General features: G+C 37.7%; 1 pseudogene; it reads left to right on the plus strand.

Moving 5' to 3' along the window:
- Window positions 1-328: 328 nt before the first annotated feature.
- LOC150047317 (ribosome production factor 1 pseudogene) lies at window positions 329-4390 on the plus strand (annotated as a pseudogene).
- Window positions 4391-8729: the final 4339 nt, after the last annotated feature.

The raw sequence follows: 8729 nt of genomic DNA on the forward strand, positions 1-8729 counted from the left end.
AGGCCACGCTCTAGGCCCAACAATTTATATTTTAAACACTATTGCTCATTTGTGTGTCCTAGATAGGAATAACACAGGACTAAGTGTGTTTTAAACAGAGTCTCAGCCACCAAGGCATTGAGTGATCTTGTATAAGTTCCTCAACCCATGTGACTCTGGTTTTCTCCTCAGCAAAGCAAGTGGCTGGACTAGAAAATCAGAAAGGTTCTTTTGAATCTTGAACATGAGCTCTTCACCAAAACAGGGCACTGAGCTGGCTATCACAACTTAGATTCAAATTTCTGTCTTCAACAGCAGCTATGTTCTGTCATTTTATGTCAGCTTCATGATGGAGAGGAGGTACTGATTGCTTGAACAAGGACTTCCTCCATGTTCACTGTGAGCTCAGTTTCTAGCCCTGAATGTCAATGACTCTGTAGTCTGTCAGCTGCTTGAAGTCTGCTTGAGCCTCTGATGGCTGAGGAGCTAGTTAGTGAATAGTTGGATCGTACACATTGACTTCAGGGCTTTCTGATCCAGAGGGAAATATCAAATGTTATGTGGATCAAGCACTAAAGTCCTTCCCAGCATAATCAGGTTTCCACTGAAATTGTGATGCTATAAACCGAATAGTAGCTGCCTCAGTGCCGTGTACCTCAAGGCAGAAGTTTAGAATGGCCAGAACAGTCCACAGGGAGCAAACTTTTGAGCTGAGATGGGGGCTGTCCTGTCCCCATCTCAGATCCACACAGCTGCTTGTAGCCTGCCTAGCCTGCTCTGAACCTTCCCTGACGTATATTTAAGTCAGCTGTTCTTGGATTTGTAGGACCTGGGGGAAATGGAGAAGGGGACAGAAGGTGAGAGAGAGGGAAATGGGGGTTTTCGTTTCCTGTGCTCTCCAGGGGTTGTCATCTGAACAAAGTGGAGAGTCCATTCAGTATATTGAGCAGGCTCATTGCATTTTCCAGTGTCAGAGCTGTGAGCCTCAAAGTGCTGAGCTCTAGGGCCTGCAGCCTTACTGAAATAAGGTCTGCTACCAGGTCAAGTCCCTAAAGAATGGAGTTCATCAGTCAGTCTCCTCTATCTCTCACTACTCCCTTTCAGGCTCAGCCTCCGAGGGCCTTTCTCTTGTCTCTCAGCCTCCATCTCCCTAACACCTCCCCTCCACCACATCTCTCATTTCCCCTCTGACTCATAGTGTGTCTATGTCTTCTCTGTATGTGTGTGTGTGTTTGTCTACTTTCTTCTTTTTATGGCTCCGTGTGTGTGTGTGTGTGTGTGTGTGTGTGTGTGTGTCTGGTTTTCTGTCTCTTTTGATCCTTTCTCTTTCTCTTGCTCAGTAACTATATGCATTTCTCTTTCTCATGATTTCATGTATCCCTTCCTTTCTCTTCTCCAGGCTATTTGTGATCTCAGAGCAAATAAAGCGCTCTCTCTCTCTCTCTCTCTCTCTCTCTCGCACGCGCACGCACACACACACACTCTTTTTCTCTCTCCCTCCCTCCCTCCTTCTCTCCTTCCCTCCTTCCCTTGAGGCTCCAATAACCACTCTTCCTCACTAGACCCAAAAGTAAAGAAAGGCCTTTTTACCCAGTAATTTCAAACAGCCACAAACCATCATTTTGGTTTCTTTATATTCTAGCCACACTTTTTATAATAATCTTCTTTTAAAAAAATCTTCACTTTCTTAAACTTGCCACCTGTTACTTATGTAATCCAGTATGCATTCCCAATAGTGAACAGAAATGAGATGCTGTCCATCATTAAATAATCTTCTTATTAGTTGGTATAGGAGAATAATAACTCTCATGGGTTCTTGGTTGGAAAAGATCCTTTGATAAATGATGAAATAACAAGAGAAACATAGTTTATTAACCTGTATATTTTGCATATATATGTATATGGAAACACATGAAGAATGAGTAGTTATCTAAGAGATTAATAACGTTGAATTCAAGATTATATAGAATCTTCAACAGAGAAGAGAAAATTGTTTAGAGAATTTCCAGGTCAAAGGAAAAGCATTGATTCTCTAGGGGTGACTATGTTGGGGGGGGGGAAGCTAATGGAGAGTCCCATGTTCAGTGAATGACCTGTGGTTAACCTTTGCTCTTCTGATGAAGTTAAGGAATGTGTGATACTTTTTTGTCATTGTAAAGTTATGGCCTTCATTTAGGAAAATAGAAGACAATGCTGATTAGCTATGGTTACCTTTAGCTCAGCCATCCTTTGCACTTTGGGGCAGCGTGTTCTAGTCTCCCACAGAGAACACACATACATGAAAGTCACAAGGTTGTGTCTTTCAATGTCTACCAATTCCACAAAGCATCACGATTGAACCCTTCTTCTTTATTCAATAGGTCTACCGTGGGCCTGAAGTTTTGGTGCTTCTGAAGTTTCTCTAGGGACTATATCTCTTGAAAACACTTGGGAGCCAACTTCTCCTCTTTGAACCTGGTTGTAAGTTGAATTATATATCTCAGGACAGACAGGTTGAGGTGCAAAACTCTAATATCCATGACTTTGACCTTATTTAGAAATAAAGTCTAAGTAAATGTAATCAAATTGATACGAGATCATATTCAGTTAGAGATGGCACCTAATCCAACATGATTGATTTCTTTTGAAGAAGCAAACTGATAGGACTAGAAAAGAATGCCATGTGATGACAGCTGCAAGTAATAGAGTGACTTGTCTATGGATCAAAGATTGCCAAGGATTTATTGCAATACCAACCACTAAAGCCTGGCACGGAACAGATTCTTCCCTGAAGCCTCAAGGAAAGAGCATGGCTCTGCTGGTATCTTAATTTATCCTTTGATCCTTCAAAACTGTGACAGAATAATTTTCTATCATTCTAAGTCCCAGTTTTGCAGAGCCTGTAAAAGCCCTAGGAATGGAATATGAACCATTTGTTCTTTTTTCAAGCCCCATCCATTCCTTTAAGCCTCTTCGTCCTGTTATGTTCCACTTGCCAACTTCCACCCCACTTCCTCAGCTTAGGGCTTCTTATCCAGAGACAACACTGCTACCCCCAAAGACATTTGTCCATACAAGGTGACTGTTTGTTTGTTTGTTTGTTTGGAAGTCTGCTCCTGGGATCTAGTAGGTAGAAACACCCAATAGCCAAGCCTTCTACCAGAAAGAATTGTGCAACTCAAAATATCCACAGAGCAGAGATTTGGAAACGACTTTCTTTTCTTAAGTATATGCCCTAATAATGTTCATTTCCATCTTCCCTATTGAGAGAGTGAGCATTAATAAGAAACAATTCATGAAGGCGGTCTCCCAGCAGCACGCGCCCCTGTGGTCGTCCCTCTGGGGACCTGGAAAAGTTGGCCGCTAAGAAGAAGCTTAAAAGAGAGAGAGATGCTCTTGGTGATAAAGCTCCACCAAAACCTATACCCAAGACACTGACAACCAACGAGTTTATGGTGAAACCACTGTGGACCCTAATGATGAAGAGGTTGCTTATGATGAAGCTACAGATAAATTTTGATCTTATTTCAACAGACAAACTTCTCCCAAAATTCTCATTACCATCTCAGATAGACCTCATGGGAGAACAGTGCAACTTTGTGAACAACTGTCTACAGTTATACCAAATTCACATGTTTATTATAGAAGAGGACTGGCTTGTATTATTCCACAGTGTATCTCAAGAGACTTCACAGATCTGATTGTAATCAATGAAGATCGTAAAATAACAAATGGATTCATTTTGAGTCATTTGCCAAACGGTCCAACTACTCATTTTAAAATGAGCAGTGTTCGGCTTAGAAAAGAAATTAAGAGAACAGAGAAAGCCAGGAGTTTGGCCTAGTGCTTGCCTCGCATGCATGAAGACCCAGGTTCGATTCCTCGGTACCACATATATAGCAAAAAATCGGAAGTGATGCTGAGGCTCAAGTGGTAGAGTGCTAGCCTTGAGAAAGTCCAAGGACAGTGCTCAGGCCCTGAGCCCAAGACCACTGGCACAAAAAAAAAGGAAAAGAGAAGAGAGAAAGACCCAACTGAACACGTACCTGAAATAATTCTGAATAATTTTACTACAAGGCTGGGTCATTCAAATGGACGTGTGTTTGCTTCTCTCTCCCCCCATAATCCTCAATTTATTGGGAGGCAGGTTGCCACATTCCATGGTCAGCCAGATTATATTTTCTTCAGATTTCACAGATACATATTCAAGAAAAGAAAGTGGGAATCCAGGAACTTGGGCCACGTTTTACCTTAAAACTAAGATCGCTATAGAAAGGAACCTTTGATTCTAATTATGGAGAGTGTGAATGGGTCCACAAGCCACGGGAAATGGATACCAGTCGAAGAAAGTTCCATTTCTAATGTACTGGAGGGATAGTACTAGATTTTGCTGTAAAAGCCTATCTTGAAGTTGGATCAATTTTTTGATCCACCATCCTTTCCAAATGATTTTTCTTGATTTCATACACCATTCAAATCAAAACAAATAGCAATGCCCTAAGTTCTATTGTATGTTTACTTAGCAAGAACAAATAAAAGGATTTTTGGTATGGTTTTAGAGGTTGTAATTACATTCACTAATATGTAACTCTTTTACTTTGGGTAACTGAATAGTTTAAATTGGGATTAAGATTCAGTTTAGTTTTTCCATTTGCTTACTCAAAAGAACTTGCAAGTACGAATTTATAGATACTATGTAATTCCTGACTAAATACTAGGCAAATTTTGGGTCCCAAGTGTGAGGCACCAAGTCTTAAATAAAATGGAGGTCAAACTTCTAAGGTAATTCTTTTCCTAAACACCTTTCATGGAAGATAAAATGTTAAAGCACGATTGATTTTCTGTGACTTGAAATTACAAAGCTACTGAAGCTATCCTCTGGTTCCTTCATTACTAACTTTGTTAAATGATATCATCTGTTAATGAAGTAACTGGTGATACCTCTACAAAAAGAAGAGGAATGAGAAGTACAGGAGTAGAATGTGGCCCCAGTGATACAGCACTTGCTTAACAATCGAGGGCCCCGAGTTCAGATCCCAGTACTGCTTCCAAACAATGTTAACTGGAATATGAAAAACCCCTTCCTTGTTGAAAACAGAATGTTCATTGTATTTCATACTAATGACAAAACAGAAAACCTTTACATTAAGTATTTTTTGTATGCCAGTGTCAGTGTATATAAAACAGTTAACTTTGTGAAATAGAAATTCATGAAAATTCAAAAAAAAGAAATAATTCATTAAGCAGTAGGAAGAGAACTCTTCTGGTTTTTTTTCCCATGTGATAATACTCTTTAAGGACCACTCTAATTATTTCAGCAAAACTCAAATTATATTTTTCCTATTAGACAGTGGTACATTGACCATTTTATGCATAAGTCCTATTTTCACATCAATACACATTTCAACTCTTTAATCTGGAACTAAATTTGTAAACTTTTGGCACAAGGTAGTTAGTTTCTTTGGTGCCGCCTTTCCCTGTGTGATATCTGTTTGATTCTATTAAACTTAGCATGTGTTTTGATTTTTATATCCTGTCTCCTTTTTTTCCTGTCTCTATTTGTTACTCTTCCCAATTACTAGCTCTACTAAATTTTGTAAACGTGTAGGCTTTTAAAAAGACTAAACTGCCAAAAATTCTAAGACATTTTTAAGGAAACCATAGCTAACAGAAAACATGACGGAGATTTTTTTTTCTTCTAACTCCATACGTGTGTATGAAGTGTAATCATGTCTACTTTAAACTCATATATTTGGGGTATGTATCAAACCTGCAAATGTGTAGGTTGGTATCTCCTCTTTGTAATCACCATGGAAACTTCTTCACCTTGCTCTCTATCTTCTTGTCTTCAAAGTCAGATCCCCTGTGCACCAGAGATGTCTTAGAAGACGTGAATTTCTTCTTTTGTCTCTTCGTAGCAGTTGTGCATTGATTTTCTTGGAAGAAGAAAGAAAAAAAACAGACCTGGGGGCAGGGTGATCCTATGAGTTTTAGAGTAGATGGAAGGAGGCCTCGGGTTGCAAGTGTAATTGATGAACTGGGAGAAAAGGGAAATGCCAGGTTACTTCTATTGACCTGTCCTTGGAGATTTTGATTTCTTTTTTCTCAGTGGAATGATTTATCAAGTTTACAGAGGTCACTACCAATACCACGTCCCTGGTGTTTGACATACCATGTGTTACACCAGGCTCATGAGGTGACTTTTGTACAGGTTGATAAAAGTTTGTCATCTCAGATGAGATGCAGAAAATGACAGGGTTGGTGGGGGTAAAATATCTCACCCCTCATGGGTCAAGATGTACATGGATTTAGAAGACATGAAAACAATTGGACACAGGAAAGTGGAATCGCCTCCCACACCTTACCATGAAGTCTGACATACAGCTATTAAGGCTGCCTGATTGACTTCAAATGTCTAAGTGCTTCAGGAAGAGCTTTTCTCTTTCAGCACATCATCACATTGGCTAATGCCAAAGTAACTTTTCCAGGAAATGACAATGGGAAATGTGTTTCTTTTTGGAGAAAGGAATTAAATGTTCTGGATGAGGACTTGACTGAGACATTTTTGAATAAATAGGACAGATTTGAAACCCAAAATGTCACCCTCAATACTAATGGTGGCACAGTAGTTGAACTACTGTAGGAAAGGCTGTATGTATTGAAGCAACATGTGATGTTCAAAAATGGGACTCTGACCTACAAAGCAGCAGAAAACAAAATGGCAAATTTAAGTAACAGATTGTTGGTCTACAAAATATTCATTGATGATCATATGTCACCACTTCAAAGGCCTTATCAATTGTTAGACAACCCATTGTCTTAAGTACAAGTAATACAAAAGAAAAACACCCCCAATTATTTGTAAAAACTATTATTTTAAATGCACATACAAAAGAAAAATTGGTATCAAATTACAGTGTAATGCTTGCTTTCTAAATACATTGAATACGATGTCTCAATTGTATTCACGTTTAAAAATGAAAAGGGGCATTCTAGCATGAAAGAAATACAGTTAGATGTCTTCGTTTTTTAGTTTTATTTCATAACAATGTGCTGAGAAATTATTTTACTCCTCTTATTTCAATTCTTCTGGAAGCGAGAATAAGTTGTATGTATGTATGTATGTATGTATGTATGTATGTATGTATGTATGTATGTATTTTGGTGTCATTCCTTGAGCTTGAACTCAGGGCCCAGATGATGTCACTGTGCTCAAGATTAGAGCTCTATCACTGGAGCCACAGCTCCACTTTCGTTTTGGGGGTAATTAATTGGAGATAAGTGTCTCATGAGAGTGACTGCTCAGGCTAGCTTTGAATCCTGATCCTCAAATCTCAGTTTCTTGAGTAGCTAATAGCCAACAGCTCCTGGCACTTTAAGTATTTTAAAGGTAAAAGTTTTCTACATTCCAGTTGCTTTCCTTTACCACAATGTATCCAAACTTTTAAGGTTACTTTTATGTATCCTAAAATTTCTAACTGTCAAGTAAATATGGTAACGTAATATATTCCCACATGAGCTCAGATAAGCCAAGAGAAAATGACTTCACATCAGATGCATAGGTAAATAGACAATTAGATTGGCAACATTCAGCCAATTTTATTGGTTTGTCATTAAATTTTTGTTAGAATTATCAAATTGTCAAATGGAGAAAATTCAGTATATTTTTCCTTCTCCCTGGATAATCACTGTCTGGTAACATTTTAATTTTTTGAGTTATCAGTCTCACTGAATGACTGCTTCCTGATACCATTTAGTCTTTTAAATTCCAAGAGCTGGATTTTCCACAATGATTTCCAGATTTATTTTAAAGGCTCCAAAATGAATATGACTCTGTTTATTTTCATTCTTAACCTAATAATACTTGGTTGAATTGCCTTATTTGCTGATTATTTTACCATATCTTAGATTAAAGAAATAGTTATAGTCTATCATTACAGTTTCTAAGTCAGCTAAACAGAAGGTATGTAGTGAGGTAAAAATAGAACACTTCAAACATTTTAACTCTCTCTGTAGTTTAGTTTTATGATATAATTTGTTAAGGTATATAAGCAAGAAGTTCTTTATCTAGACAAGGTTGTAGAAAGCTAATATTTTTCCATTAAAATAATGAATTACATATTTTTAAGACTGCCTAGTTACATCTACCATACAAATATGATTCAACAGCAAATTCAATTTATAATCTAATCAATAAGTTACTCCTAAGAAAGAACAATTTTAACTCTAAAAGTTTTTGGTTGATGTTAGCCTAACAATTCTTAAAGTGATATGTGGTATTCTTAAAATTTAATTTGTCACCTAATGTTCATTAGTAATAATGGTTTCAAAAATCACTTATCCAGATTCTATCTTCTGGGAAAATATAAAAGAGAAAATTGTCCTCATGGAAATCTTCAAGACTGAAGACAATTGCCATTGGACATTTAACAATGGTTTCATTACGATTTAAATTTAGCTCTGAATTTTTTGATAAACAGAAGAGAAAAAAACAAAGCACTCACCACATTATATAATTTCTAATTCTTGATAGAAGGAACAATTGCAGGTGAGATTTCCTTCATATTGCTTTCTGGGTACACTTGCCATTGTGCAATTTTTAGCCAATCCACTAAATACTGAAAGTTAATCTGTGCCAGGGTTTTCTCTTTTTTTCTTTCTTTTTTCCTTCCCCTCTCTTTACTTTTTCCTTTCTTGTTTTCCTTTCTTCTTGTCATTTTTTTCAGTCAGGCTGTCCTCAAACGAGACAGATCTTACCTTGAAGTAAAAGC

Source organism: Megascapheus bottae, chromosome 23 (genome assembly GCF_031878675.1).
Source record: "Megascapheus bottae isolate mThoBot1 chromosome 23, mThoBot2.hap1, whole genome shotgun sequence".
Taxonomy (NCBI): Eukaryota; Metazoa; Chordata; class Mammalia; order Rodentia; family Geomyidae; genus Megascapheus; species Megascapheus bottae.